This window comes from Centroberyx affinis, unplaced genomic scaffold (genome assembly GCF_046629955.1).
Source record: "Centroberyx affinis isolate AG114_WGS23_722 - 3 ecotype Tasmania unplaced genomic scaffold, CSIRO-AGI_Caff_v1 ptg003898l_1, whole genome shotgun sequence".
Lineage (NCBI taxonomy): Eukaryota > Metazoa > Chordata > Actinopteri > Beryciformes > Berycidae > Centroberyx > Centroberyx affinis.
In genome coordinates this window covers 232719-249254 of record NW_027281736.1, presented here as the reverse complement: position 1 = coordinate 249254, position 16536 = coordinate 232719, and the positions used below count along the sequence as shown (strand labels likewise).

The following is a 16536-nucleotide window of genomic DNA, read 5'->3' as shown; positions in this document are numbered from 1 at the left end:
TAAGCATTTTCGTATGGGACAATACAGTGCAAAATATAAGAACTACAATACACAATACATACAATCCATACATTACACAATGTACACTACAATACAATTTATAATACAATATACAATATAACATACAACACCAGGAGCGTGAGTGTTATGAATAATATAAATGCTAAATGATAAGTGATATATGGTATTGCACAGTAGGTAAGTGGTTATATGATATAAGTAGTCAACACTGAGGCACAGTGGTAGTGCAGTGATGATGCAATAACAGTACAACAGTCCAACCACTGTACAATAACTACAGTGTCTTGTGGTTAGAGGTTTGCCCAAAAATTCTCCATTGACTCTCACTTCAACACATCAACCCAGTCTGATGTCTCCAAGTGTGTAGCGTGTGTAGACTATTATGTTACCTATGATAACTTTAACTGTATTGCTTTACCACTGAGTCCCCATTCATTGTCCCCCACATTGTATGATAACTTTAACTGTATGACCTGCTTTACTACTGAGTCCCCATTCATTGTCCCCCCCACATTGTATGATAACTTTAACTGTATGATCTGCTTTACCACTGAGTCCCCATTCATTGTCAATGCCGCCCCCTAGCGGCACAAAGTCAACGTTACAGTGTGACTAACTAACGAACGAACCAACGGACGGAGACCAATCCATAGTCCCCCTTTTGGTGGGGGACAATTAGCCAATGAAATTCTGAATCCTTTTCTTACTGTTGCTGGTTGACCAAAATGTTAGTTTCATAGCCTGTGATAGTCTAAAATAGATTTACGACTTGAATGAGACTTGAATACATTTCCCAACGAGTGGATAGGGAGTTGAGCTCTCTGATCCCCTGACTTGAATCCTCTCCCATTTTTTTTTCCTGGGGCTTCCTGAGGGGAAAAAAGCTTATTATGTGAAAAATCCAAAAGCAGCAGCATCTGCATCAGCGAATTACTGATGATGCTTGGACAGCTGTCGACCCGGATATGCTTTTCCACAATGCTCATTCTGTGAAGGAGGGAGTGATTTTGCTGAATCCAGGCTTTTTTAGTATGCGATTCAACTGCTGCTTTCTCTTCATGTGTGTCGTTCGCTAACATTTTAGGAATTTCTGTTCGCTGATTTCATTTAACTGTTGACGTTTCATGCACAACAGTAAAGATTTGTTTATGACTTATCATACTACAAGATTCAGTGGAAAGTGAAACATCTCAACCAATATAGTTGCGTAACATGGAATAAATAGGGAAAAAACACTAGTGTGTTTACCATTTGATGTATGTGATTTGAATTAAATTTTTTCAGTTTTTGTATTAAAGAAATACAACGAAGAAAGCTTATTTTTCATGTACAAGTCAGTGTCTATGAACCTAAACATTATTCAGCCAAACAAATTTTGTATTGGGGCTTTAAATTAGTAAAGGGCCATTGAGATTCTTGCAAAGACTTGGATGAAAAAGGAGGCTGGCAAGCAGATAATACATGAGAGGGCACTTATTGGTTGAGGGAGGTTTAAAGGAGGCCAATCAGTGTTAATGAAAACAGTCATCCAGCTATTCTGCCTGGAGATGCTTGTTTTGATTCACCCGTGAAGTCTCTCTCTGTGTTCAGTGTGTGTGTTAACGCATGTGTGTTCAGACAGACAGACAGATGAATCATTTATAACACTTTACAGATGCTAACAGGAGTACACTGGGGAACCCTCATTAATACTCCATTACCTCTAATGCATGTCTCAGTAAACTATACATTCACTTACAACTGCCTACTGGGCTACTTGTAGGATTCTGGCTGTTTTTGCGCCATTGAATGGCCTTGTTTATGTTTTGCATTATATCTTAATACCTGGTACCCTGACTTTACCCTTAAATTTCCCCTTAAGCAGCTTCAAAGTTAGAATTTTTTTTTCCTAACTGTACAACAATGTCACATCCATATTCTGTATCTGCTCGTTCCAACGCTTTCTTGAAACTCTAGCTGCTTATATTGAATGAAAAATTAAGATACAAGACGCCATGTTTTTATGGCTGTACCATTACATCAAATGGAAAAAATCTAGATGTTTGTGCATCATTTTATACACATTTCTGTGTAATCCAGCATGACACATTTGGTGTCTTTGGAAAATATGTTAGACTAGAATTTAAAATAAAGTTCTGTGGGTTTGAACAAAGCTTGGCCGTGCAACCTGCGTTTGTAATGATGGACCCAGTGGGTGGTAGGGAAGAAGAGGTTAATGGCATACAACTTTCTATACTGAATATCTCTTCGACTGAAACTTAGCTTGCATCTTGTAAAATGAATAGGAAATGCCCCCTCCTTCAAAAAAAAAGAAAGACATATACGAACAGAGCAAGGCGAGATAGAAAAAAACAAATCTGATTGTTCAACAGCTCAACATCTGCTGCACACGCATATTAGTAGTTATAGTAGTTAATGCCCAAAACCAAGCACAACAGAATCATATACATGTAATAAAACTGCTTAAACTGCTAGTGTGTTAAAGGGAAAATAGATTTTTTTGAGATATCGAACAGGTTGAAATTGCAAGTTAAATCTTTTGTTTGGTTAATTGTGTATGATGCGGCCCCCCTCAAGGCAAATCAGTAACAAAAATGTCACCTTGTTTTAGCCTCCCCAGAGTAATTTTGAAAATGCTGGAACACAGTGAGATGCATCATTCCCCCAACAAAATCTGATCAGCAATGTACAATGACAGATTTGCAAGAGGAAATCAGAGTCCCCACACACAAGGAAAATATTGGCTACCGTTGAAGTTGGAGTAGATTGTAAGCTGTCCTAAATAAAGCAATGTTGAATCTGGATTTACTGCCTGATTCCCTGACATTGGCAGAAAGTTTGTTCCAACTGGAGGAGACCCTATAGGAAAAGGCCCTTTCTGTTTTCCTTCAAATACATCAAATGCATAAATCCATTCTGCTTAGGAGCTAAAGTATACATTTTATCCATCTTTTGAGGTGAACTACAGGATGTGTTTTCTGTTATTTCAGTCATATTGCTATGTAAAAACTGTGCATCATCCGCATAGGTGAGAATCTAAGATCTCTAAGATCTTCTTAGAGAAGATCTTAGAACATGTAAAGCAAAATAAGAGGACCTACGGTGTTTCCATGTTGTTTGACAAATTGTGACCTATTACCCAGTACTGTAAAGGCAAACAATATTCTCCTTACAGTCCTGGAGAACACAAGGATAAAGTGTGTCAAAGTCTGCACTTAGATCAAGGAGACCAACTATGTTGAGTCCAGGTAGACGGCTCATAGAACATCATTTGATCTGAGTTGTCTTAGCGCTTTGCTATTGTCTGATTCCAGATTGGAAGAAGTCATAGATATTATTTGTGATTTACCAGCCACAGCCAAATTTTACAGCCATTTGGTTTGTGGCTTGTGTTAAAGTAAAGCCCTGCCACTATCTAAGATACAAACAAACAGACGGTCATAGAGGAAGTGTGCAGCACCGTGATGACCCGGTCAAAGGAAGTCACCTAGAGCAGCAGAGTTGTACACAGGACACAATATCAGGCATGAATTACAACTCCAAAACCATACTAATCTTAAAGAGGTAATCTGCTAAAGATGCAACCTACCATTATTTTGGTAATTCATAAATATGGGAACTATTTTTAAAAAAAAATCTATTAATATAATGATTGTTTTCTTTGTTCCATTAGTCAACAAAACAACTCAAAATTCAAAGCTTCAATGAGCTCATGTGTCATCTAATATATAAGTATAATTGTATGTGATGGTAGACCAATATCGTCCATGTGATGATAATATAGAAATTCATTAATGAAGTACATTCAATAATTCCATGCCTATAAATGCCATGGATTCTCTGTGTGTACAGGTAAGGGTGAGACAGCACGAATTTACTACTTTAACTTTATAATTATGAAATACTCTTCATGTAACGGTTCATTTAATGGCAAAAAAACAGTAAATAGATTACACAGATTACACAGATTACTACTTAAGTGTCTTATCGATGTCCATTGAACTTTGAAAGTCCCCATCATATATGATACTCTATTTTATTTTCATTACTGTTCCTCTCTGTAGTGCGACAGTATGTGTGCAGTATTTCTGGTGTGCAATGAAAACTGCTAATGAGCATCACCAGTGGGCCATCATTACACAAATTTCCCTTCCATTATTGGTATGAATGAATTAGAGAACACCTTTCTATTGGGAATGATGGACAAGCAGCAAAGGGAACTTCCACCCTGTGCAAAAGAAGTCTCCTCCACTATTCAGTGCTGCAGTGACGAAATATGGAAAATAATCCTCAACAACTACCAGTTCACCACTGGCATAAGCAAATCTGATAGAGCTGTAAGTGTTGTTTTTAGGGTTACCTAACCCTAAAAACAAGGTACTCTGAAAGAGGTATACTGCATTGCACTAGAGAGACAATTTGTATAATGTTAAAGCAGGAATAGATATGCTACGAAATGTATATCGCTTTAAAGAGGTGTGAGGAATGCTTGGAATGACTGGTGGAATGCTTGGAAAGACTGGTTATCTCCTCTTCCACATTCTCCCACCCATGCCGTTAATGTGGGCAAATCCTACACACAAATCAGTTGTCTTATTAACTTATTAACTGTATCCACTTCTTAACTGTACCAGACATGTAAAATCAGTGTGAGTGTATTATGTAGAGGCTGTACGAGTTTTTGCACGTCACCTGCCTGTTCAAGCCAAAAGGTTACCCCATTTTGTTGAAATAACTACATTGTAAGGAGACAGGGATAGGGAGAGGCAATCAACATGTACCTTTTACAATGCCTTGGCATACTGTGGCTTGCACTTCCTGCTGAGACAAATGTGTGATTGTTATTGCTTTAGCCATTCAGAAATGTTCACACACTCTGGCACCAGCATTATTGTTTACAGGGTTCCTACACATTTTCAATTAAAAAATTCCATACTTTTTCCAGACCTTGATTTGTTTTGAAGATTTAATCTGGTGTTCAATATGATTTACGCAGATAGACATCTTGCCCCTGCTAACTAGGTCATATCACTGTATAGATGAAGATTGTTCTTCACAGCGACAAATATCACAATATGTGAGATGATTGGCAGGGTTCCAACACGGTTTCCATTTTAAAATTCCATATTTTTCCCAGACCTTATGTTCTTGACTGGATTTAATTTTGGTGGGTATTTGATATAATGCATGCTGACAGCGGCTGGGTAATAAGAGCGTCCCTCTATCTGAACATTATTCTTCACATCAACAAAAACTGTGGACTCAAAAGCTATGATTATGTGTGTATCAGACCTGAACCACAACATTTTCCATACTTTTCCAGACATTTTTTCAAATTCCCAAACTATTCAAAACCTGGAAATGATCAAATTCATTTTTAATGCTTTTCCAGACTTTCAAGACCTGCGTAGGAACCCTGTGTCTAACACTAATTGGGGTTAAAGCTGGAATATGCGACTTATTATCAGTTTGTGTCTGTCAGCCTGTGTGCATGTGTCTAAAACCCCTGTTTGCCTGAAATTGGCTTTTAAATGATGTTCAGGACGTTTTTTAGGCATATACCATTTGCTGTGAGCATGTTGAATGGGCGTGGCCAGCAGTCTCCAACAACAATGGAGGAAAGCAGGAAGAAAAGGAATAACAGCAAAGCTAAACTTTCAGAAACATCAGTGTTGATTTGTTATTGCAGAATGGCTGCTTTTGCCGTCTGCTTCTTCCACAGCTGTGAAGGTTTGACGGATGCCAGTTACCTCAGGCTAGATGCCGTTTCAAGGTAGACAGGTAAATAAGTGAATTAACCATTAGGACCAATGGATGTGAATTACTATCCATAGCTGCATGGTTGTACCAAGAAAAGACAGTTTATTGGCCTGTCATTTTTAATTTGTTCACAAGGTTTTCTAGTTAACATCACTCTTAACTTGTGATCTCACTGCGCCGAATACAGAATGACAATTGAATTCAACAGAAATTATTTGAGGCCATTTTGGTATCTTTTAGGGTCAGTTCTACAATTAACCCACACTGCAATATGAACCAATCCCTCTTGCAACAACAGAGATCTAACACTAACACTTCTAGATGCTTCATCTGTATGTAAAACACGCTGAGAATATGAAATTTGACTTGATTATTTTCTTTTTTAATTAATTAATTTAATACATCATGGACATCAAGCATACCCAGCAAGACCACTTTAAGTTTGACCTCTGTTCATATTAGCCAAACAACTTTTTCTTCTCACTTCTTATCTCTCTCTATGGCTTTATTTACAGTTAGACCAATATATTGTTTTGTCTATTGAGCCTATATTGGCATGTTACTGAAAATGGGGCATTGGCCAGTCAGTGTGGTCCACCTCTGATATGATGGATATGATGCAGTTTGATTGATTACATATTTATTGTAGAATTGATCAATACACTGGTTGTCTATGGCAAGACCTTAACCTGAACTGATTCTAATGAGACATTTTAATCATATTCCACACAAGTATACATGAACATATTATTGTTATTATCAACCTGGGTTTCAATAGAGGGTTTTAGTATCCCAAGGTCTAAATTCCGTTTCAGAGGCTTTTCCATCGCGACAAGAATTCAATTATGAGGGAAACACTGAATACTTTGAATTTTATGGAATTTTCAGGCCTGGAAATGGTTAGAAAAAATGAATAAAAAATGACGTTCTGCCTGTTTAATGATGGAGGGAGTGGGGAAGGCTTTGAAAACGGCCACCCAGCAAACATTTTGACGTTGAATAGATGTTGATATGACTGCGCCAACATTGAAAACCTGTGTAAATATAGCTCGTTTGCACGCAGTCTGTCAAATGCTTGCTGGGCCATAACATTTTGCATCAATCGCTCCAGAATTGGGGACACATTTTAATGTTCCTGTGACACTCCACTGAACTTTAAAAACCCTGTCAGCACTGTGCTGCACCGCATAATAGTATATTTAAGAACTGGAATTGCTTATACAGCACAATTTTGTTGTTGCACTTCGTGACAGTCAGCCACACATTCTGTCTTTCTCACACACACACACACACACGCACGCTCCCCTATCCTCTGTCTTATTCTTGCCAGGGAAACAGGAAGTGGATCATCTCTGTCCATTACCCTTGCACCATCTGTACCAATAAAGACTTCCTGTCTCTGTCACTCTGACTGTCACAATAGACGCTGCTCTGCCAATATTCCTTACAGGATAATTGCTGTGTTTTTCCATGTGCTATTCAGACACTTTGGCCTGAGATTAGGGTTTGACAAATATTAGTTTTTGAACGTCGATAGCGAAACAGATTAGCAATCCAGTCCAGATTAATCTCGCGAGTTGATCACACGTCTGGCGTCCCCGATAGGAGGCCGTGTTGACGAAGCGGTATCTTTTGTTATTTCAGAATTCAGGGGTAAACGCATTTAAAGAAGAACAAATAACTACACTGGGTTTTTTGTCAGAGGAGAAGGTGTTTTCACTCTTCTTCCCGCAGGATATGGCAAGAGTTTGAGCCGCCAGCTAGTCCATTGGTGGCGAAGACAAAGGCACAGGGAGGGGAATGCCATACTCATTGTTGTGTCTCTGTTGGTTGCACTCATGCACCAGATCCACAAATTCATGTGCAACACTGGGTATCACAGCCATGCAGATGGTGGAAGGTGCGCGCATCTACATTGTATCAAAACAATCTGATTGGGATTGCTGTGGATGAGGTTCATGTTGCATACAAATGGTAAATATTAAGGGCTTCCTGTAGACAGCCAGTGTAGTATTGATCAATTATATAATATATGTAATTCAACAACCTACATCATATCCATCATATCAGAGGTGGACGACGCTGACTGGTTGAAATCCCATTTTTAATCAAATATTGACTCAATATACTGTATCTACAAGGCTAACTAACCCTAATTACCAAGATATCAGTCTAATCGGTAACACTTTACAATAAGGGTCACTAAGTTAAGGGTTAGTTAATGCTTAATAATAATTAACAGTTAACTAATGTGTAACTTACAACTGGTGTTCATGTTAACTAAGGTATTCATTTATACATTATTTAATAGTTTATAAAGATGACTATTAAATAATGTATAAATACCTTAGTTGACATGAACACCATTAGTAAATGATTACCAGACACATTAGTTAACTGTTAATTAAGGATTAGTTCATGCTTATTAAGCATGAACTAACCCTTAATTAATGTACCCTTATTGTAAAGTGGTACCGTCTAATCCTACCTGAGATTAGCCAAAGAATCAGGAATACATGATTTTGTTTTCTAGCTATTGCGTAACTCTTGGTTACAGTACACTCCAAATTGGAAATGTCTGTCATTATCTGCTCATTCCAATGTCAGTGGAAACTCCACTGAAGTAACTACCAAACACACAGCGAGTTAGGTACTGCAGTTAGACCTCACCTTTTGGCCTCTAGGCCTTCTGGACTCAGTGCAATTGTTTGGCTACAAAACACTTTTGTTTGTTTTGTTTTTTTTTAGAAATTTGATGGTCATGTATGCCCTTTTTTGAACTTCAAACAACCAGGCCCCATTCACTTCAACTTTTTAGGAGAAAGTTGAACTGCAGTAGCTAACTTGTGCGTTTTGGTGGTCATACTTCAGTATAATATCATGCAGTAACATGCAGGTGAGTACATAGTTATTAGTAATTGCTTTGGTAACACTTTACAATAAGGGTCACTAAGTTAAGGGTTAGTTAATGCTTAATAAGCATTAACTAACCCTTAATTAACAGTTAACTAATGTGTAATTTACTAATAGTGTTCATGTTAACTAAAGTATTTATACATTATTTAATAGTTTATAAAGATGACTATTAAATAATGTATAAATTAATACCTTAGTTAACATGAACATGGAACCCTGTCCAGAAAACTCTCATCTTCCACTGGATCCCCTCAGGGCTGTGTGCTTTCACCACTTTTATATCCAAACGAGTGCCAGAGCAATCATATATCAAGATTCGTCCTTAAGTCTGCCGATGACTCTGTGATCGTGAGTCTTCTGCAGGGTGCGGAGCAAGATCATGGCCCAGTCCTTGATGAATTTGTTAACTGGTGTGACCAGTCTTTCCTCCAAATAAATGTGGCCAAGACCAAAGAAATGTTTATTGATTTTCGGAGGAGGCCCCTTCCCCCTGCCCCTGCACCGTGTGTGATTCAGGCTGAGCCAGTGGCAGCAGTGCAGCAATATAAGTATTTGGGCACTGTCCTAGACGAGAAGCTTAAATTTGATGCAAATACAGATGCTATATGTAAAAAGGCAAATCAACGGTTGTTTTTTTTAAGGAAGTTGCGAAGCTTTAATGTGGACATGACACTGATGAAAATGTTTTATTCTTCTTTTATTGAGTCTGTCCTTTCTTTTTCTATGATTTGCTGGTTTGTCAGTCTTAGTCTTAAAAATAGGAACAAACTGGAAAAAATTGTCAAGCTGTGCCATAAGATTATATTGACCTTGAGTACCTGTATGAAGTGAGGGCCATCTTAAAGGCACAGACTATTGTTTTGGACCCTCAACATCCTTTACATGTTGAGTTCCAGATGCTTCCATCAGGGCGGAGGTTTAGCCTCCCCAACGGTAGCACTAATAGATACAGACTGTCCTTTGTTCCATCTGCTACTGGTTTTTTAAACAAACTATAATTCCGGATGTCATCGCGTCTTTCTTTTTTCCATGATTAATGGTGACAGTGTAGGAGATATGGATCTTGTGCTGTGTTGTGTATGATGTATTGTATGTATTGTATTGTATTGTGTTGGACTACTGTCTGCAAAGCAATTGCCCCTCGGGCAGATTAAAGTTTTTGAATCTGAATCTGAATTAGTAAATGATTACCAGACACATTAGTTAACTGTTAATTAAGGGTTAGTTAATGCTTATTAAGCATTAACTAACCCTCTGTACTATTGACCACTCTAATCCTCGCCATGTCCACAAGACACACACTGTATGTCTCTCTCTATTGAATAACAGATATGGTGAGAATACCAAAATACCATACTCAAGAGGAAGTATTGTTTCTTTGTTTAAGCTGGTGTAAAACTCTACTTAAGTAAAAGTAAAAAGTAGTCATTTTCAAATTTGTTAAAAAATGAGACATTGTTGTTGTACATGTTTTTGTAGCCTATATTTAGCTTCTAAAAACAAGATTCTGAAATTCATGTCATTATTCCATCTGTGTTTAAAGACCCTGATAATGTCGATGATCCCCATTATTCTATTAACTAAGCTACTATTATGGATAAATTGCAGGATTTAATATTTAATGTTACAGTTACTTAGTTTAATGTTTCCTCGACATGCTTGTTTGATGCAGATATAATTTACGCCTGGCGAGTTTCTGATACAGTACTAATGGAGAGCCTACAAAATGTCTAGGCTACTCTGTAATGGATACATTTTAAAATGTAGCAAAGTATAAGTCAAAACATACCCAAGTAAAATGATCATCATTATTATTACACACACAAAGACGCACACACACACACACACACACACACACACACACAAATACATACGGCTGATTTGAAAGCTTAAACAGACTTCATAGCAGTATGTGCATGTCCATGGCTACATTCAATTCAGTTGGTTCAAAACATAAATGGAAACTGCAATTCAAGGTATGAAATGATGATCTCATGCCAACAGGTTGTCAATATTTGAATTTGAAATAAAGTCCACTTATTGTTAATTGAATCCAACCATAATACCGAGCGTACTAAAATATGCTATTTAGAGAGGATTTTTATTCAAAGCAACTTCCACTACCCCAAATACTCATTTTATATTGTGGGTGGTGACTCATGGGAACACACAGCATAACCCACGCTGTGTTAATTTAGTGCAGTTTGTCTGTGTACCTGTGAGTAGAACAAACATGCCAATGCTGACCCGTGGAGTGACCCTGATAACTGCAGTGTGTTTGGGCAAGGTGGGAGTCACTGGGTATGTGTTTGTGTTAATGAAGCCTATTAACTTGTGCCAGTACTAAGCTACTTCCTGCATGGACTGGAGAAGGCTTTGCAACTCCTCGTTAGCTGGGGAAACCCGATTTCTCTTCATATTTTACTGCTTTTGTGAGGAAATAACCCTGACAACCAGCCATGCTGTCCATTTATCAATGAGCTCAAGACTGGAACATGTTGAAATGAGAGGGTATAATTTAGTGAACAAAACAGCTCATATGTCTCATTTAAAAAAAAAGGTACTGGGCAGAAAGATAGACCAAAGTGAAAAAGTAGAGACCCCTCCATAGATGCTCTGGTGTCCATTTATATAATATTTATTTATATAATATTACCTTATAAATAAAGCATGCACGTGGAATGTTTTGGAAGACACGGTGTGATATAATCTACAACTGAGTGGTTTTTAAAGGTGCTATGTGTAATTGTGATACTTAAGTATGATTACCGTAAACAAATGAGACCATGGTAGAGACGATTGGTAGCCTCTGTGTCACTTCTCACAACTAAAGGGGCCTTAAAGTTAAGACTACATTTCCCATAAGCCCCCTCCCCCTCCCTGAAGAGGATCAACATGTTGGAAGTGATTTTTCCATCGGTCTTTCACTCCTTCCACTAAATATTCTATATTCATTTTTATTGCTAATATTCTATATAGAATAGAATAGAATAGAATAGAATATATTTATTGTCATTGTACAAGTACAACGAGATTAAGTTTGTGGCTTCCGTACTCGATGCAATAAAAGAACAATAAATAGGCAAAAATAGAACATTAAAGTAATAAAGTAACAAACAGTATGAACAGTGTCCAGCAGTAGTAAATGGAACTACAGCTCAGATGTGCAAAGCAGCAACAAAACCAGTACAGTACAGGAATGTAGATATAGAGTCTTCATAAAACACAAAGTGGATGTATTAATCCCTGAAAACTGAGGTTATTAACACAATATCCAGACAGTAACACAATGAAGGAGAGTGGACCCCTGTGTAACTGAAAAATCAGATCTGGTCAAGTGTGGTCCACCTCTGATATGATGGAGGTTCCTTCCTGATTACAGCACGTCAATATGTTTCTATTATTATTATTTTCATATCAGAAGTCTGACCAGAGCAATCATTCCAGTGTGGTGTGGAGGATTTACTAAACAGTCTGTAAAGCCACCTAAAACTATTTCAAGGCTTTCAATGGAGAGTTCTAGTGTCTAAAATCTGTTTCAGAGGCTTTTCCACTAGGACAAGCATACAATTCAAGGAGAAACACTGAATCCTTGTCATTTTTGGAATTTTTTGGCCATGAAAATCAGATCAGGTCAGATTTGCACAAACTGTCAGCTATCACCAGCTTCAATGCAAGAATATAAGTATCAGCCTTCAAAAGCCCATATCGGTTGAACGCTACGACACACATTTGTTAGGAAATTGCTGGACAAATGATGTCCAACGCCTCCATACCCACAACACCACCCCAGTTAGTGTTGTCACACAGAAACTTGTAAAAGATGTTACTGAAACTCAAACACACACACCCAGTCAACATTATACATTGCATTATCAAACATTGGGATATAGTGAATTTAAGTGGTTGAAATTGAACTATTCCTCATTTTGCTTGAGACCCCCTGGACCCCCCCCCCCCTCAAAGACCCCTGGAAGTCCCTGGACCCACATGTGGAGGAGGAAGAGGAGGGGGGGGGGGATGGGGAATGTCTCTGACTGGTGCACTCAGCACCTCCCTACAGTACCACCATGAGGAGGTGGTGGAGGAGGGGGTTGAGGGGTGGGGGAAGGCAGACCTGGGGAATGTCTCTGCCAAAAAGTATGAGTACTGAAGTCGATTACTGACTTAGTGAAATTGTCATAAAAAATCTTTGCATGACAGCACTAGAGGGCAAACTGCTGGACTCAGAGGGAAAATGTAGATGTTGAGCTCATTAAATTAAGATTTAATAAGGTAAAGTGACACAGTGAATTGGTTTTGACGTTGATTTTCTCGATCAGAACGAACTTACAGGCACCTACACCTATAAGCTTGCTTCATGAATAGTAAGTAAATAAAATGCAGAATACCAACTACAGCTCCACAGCAAGCAAATCATTAAACAGTGTGGGACTGGGGCACAGAACAACACCACATACCTGAGACTAGAGTTTGACTGATATGGGCTTTTGAAGGCCGATATCCATATTTTCGGAGAGACTAGGCTATATTTTGTGGCAATATTCAACATGTTTAAATGTGAGTTGTTTCATGTCAAAATATTCCAGAAAATGTATTCAGAAGTTTTCAGTGTTTCGCACAGAATACAGAGCACTCAAAGCTACTCCACTCTCCAGCCACATACAGTAGCCTAGTTGTCTATACAATCTACAAGCCCCGATGCGGTCCGTTCTCTCTTGTATGAAGAGAAACCAGCACTCCGCTCAAAAATGTGGCGATTTAAAGCGGCCTTGCTTATCGACAAACTTGCACATCTCAGAAAATATGACTCAATAGCCATTCTGGATCACTTGTATCCACTCGTCCATTCGGCATGCATCCACTTCATCCAGAATAACTTATTTCAATACAATTTCAACTTGCAAAATTGTTTACCGTCATTCCCACAATCTTCTTCCACAAAAAAACGGTGGGGCAGCGACCAGTGTGATCCAAATGTTTTAATTAAATAACTGCTGTTTGGTGGATCATATGCCGAATTGAACGGTTGCTTCTAAACACTAATAAAACTATTCTTTTTTTATTTTATTTAACTGTGCAAGAAACAATAACAAACAATAACAAGTGAACATTTGACATTTGCCTTAAGTAACAAAGACATTAACTATTAATCAACTATTCTGTTGTATTGTACGGTTATGTAGTTTGCCGATAAGCAAGGCAACGTTAAATTGACAGATAATTCAATTGTTTTTGGCGTGAGGTTCACTCCAAAGGAGACAACTGAACGTGCGAGTATTAACGTTAAATAAGCCCCAGTGGCTTGATATTAGCAAAGTCCTTCTCACCCGCTCAAATTCGGGCTCACTCATTGAGGTTGGCATGTTAAACTAGCATAGTAAAAACATAGTGTGTCAACTAATAGGCTAGATGACACAATATTTGTAGTGTAGGTTAACGGGTGGTCCAGAGCATAACAGAGAGAGGGGAAATGTCAAAATCTTACCTAAACCCAGTGTAGCGTCAGGTCAAACGGTGGGAGACAGAAAGACTAAGGAATTTGAAGAAATTCTGTCAAATTCAGCTCACTTCAGTTTACGCCATCCAAGTTTCAGGTATCCTATTTGTTCCAGCCGCTGTGATATCTGCTCCGTTTCGTTTCTGTACGGGGTCTGAGTGTGACACTGTACTAATGCTGCATTCAGGTCCTAAAGGAAAATCCGTCTGACGACAATAACTAGGAAGAGTTCAACATTTAAACTCCTTCCCAGCCAGCTGATTGACGTTTTCTGCAGACTTTGGTAGTTCCTGGGCCACGTTCTTCCTACGTGGATAACGGAGTTAGCTGGATTTATTGACAGTTTGACACAAGCACAGGATTTTCTTTTCCTTTAAGCAAGTCTTCTTATACTCAAACCTGCATATACATCTATGAACCAGATAACTAATCATTTCACTTAGGAAATATGTCATTTAGATACTAATAAAAACTAACACATTTGAAATGTGTTGGCATCAAGAACACAAACTACATACATTTAGATCAATTCAATCGATTTATTTTAGTTCTATTTGGGTCAATCTCATAAATTTAAGTCTAAATAAATTACATTTAAATTAAATACATAAAACCTGCAGATGAACCAAATATTGTCAGTCAATTTCCGGGGGTCAAAAACGCCCTTTGAACTTGCATTGGTGGTTCAGTGGTAGAATTCGCCTCATTCTCACACGGGGGCCAGCCGCGGATAGTTGTAATTCATTGACAGCCAATCAGATTGCAGCATTTTTTGTCCCTGGCCTTGGTACTGAATTTTACTTTCCCTGTCCATAGTACTGAACTGCTGCATTACTTATTGAAAATTTCACACGAGAGGCAGGTTAGAATCATATCATCATCATCACAATCATAGAAACATCAGTTGAGTCTGAAATGTGTATATCATTTTTTGTATAGAGAATTGTATATAGGAAGGCCCAAAATATAGTATGTAATATAAGTATAATATGTAATATTACACTGCAAAAATCATATTTATAATCAAAACTGATATTCTGTTGCATTCAAAAATGAATTAAATAATAATGATAACATATTTGACCTATTATTCATATTGAAAATAAGCTGACCAATGCTTTGAAGATGAAATCAAGTGAAACAAGTTCTTTACTTAAAATCAATGTTTTATTAAATCTACTCAAACATGTGCCTTAAGTGGAATCTAGAGAGTGCTAAAACAAGGTAACGGGACCGTTTAACGCGCCAGACTGCCGTTGCGCATCTAGTCATATCACTCCGCCGTCACCAAGTCCCCCCCCCCCCCATCTTGTTGATTTCCAATCAAAGTAACTAGCGGCACCTTGTGCCGCACACAATTTACCGCAGACAAACACCGGGCTGAGTGAGGTCAGAAAGGTGGAAGCTTTTCCCAAGGCCACTTTTCATTTGTTCAGACAGCACCAAAGTTTTGAATGCTGCTTGTAGCTTGGGCGCTTCTGCGACAGTGAGTTGGTTGATGTTTATCCGGCGATGATCACACTTGTCTGGCCTTGTGGTTTGCCTGCACTACGTGACCTGATCCAACTGCGGTCCAAAACCTTGGCTGTCAGAAGTGGGATTCGAACCCACGCCTCCAGGGGAGACTGCGACCTGAACGCAGCGCCTTAGACCGCTCGGCCATCCTGACTCCGGCTCGGAGACATTCAGACAGATCTAGAGGGGCAGCCGGTGCAAACCTTAGGCGTTGCGCCTTTAATTGTCGCAGGTAAGCGGAGACGCGTGTGCTGCCTGTCGGTCAATTTCCGGGGGTCAAAAGGGCCCTTCGAACTTGCATTGGTGGTTCAGTGGTAGAATTCTCGCCTGCCACGCGGGAGGCCCGGGTTCGATTCCCGGCCAATGCAGCAAGCTTTTCAACCTCCAGCTCACGCAAGCAAAAGCCGTCAAGACTCAAGGGTTCCCACGACGGCAATGGCACTGTAAAGCGCTCATCGTCCTCATCACAGTGTTGTTCCACCGGCAGGTTAATCAGATGTGTCAACTTGGTTTCCGTAGGGTTTGGATGGTGCTCACCCTGTGAATGGGCCATTGAAGCCGCCACTTCACACTTTCCTCAACCTTCAAGTCTGACTGGACAACTAAGGCATGCTGAGGTCTGTTCTTTCTTGGGTAACGGGACCGTTTAACGCGCCAGACTGCCGTTGCGCATCTAGTCATATCACTCCGCCGTCACCAAGTCCCCCCCCCCCCCATCTTGTTGATTTCCAATCAAAGTAACTAGCGGCACCTTGTGCCGCACACAATTTACCGCAGACAAACACCGGGCTGAGTGAGGTCAGAAAGGTGGAAGCTTTTCCCAA

General features: G+C 39.1%; 1 non-coding gene across 1 annotated transcript; it reads right to left on the bottom strand.

Annotated features, from left to right (window-relative positions):
- Positions 1–15783: 15783 nt before the first annotated feature.
- trnal-cag (transfer RNA leucine (anticodon CAG)) lies at positions 15784–15866 on the bottom strand. Its single transcript has one exon. It is a non-coding gene; the product is annotated as a tRNA-Leu (tRNA).
- Between the last annotated feature and the right edge of the window lie 670 nt (positions 15867–16536).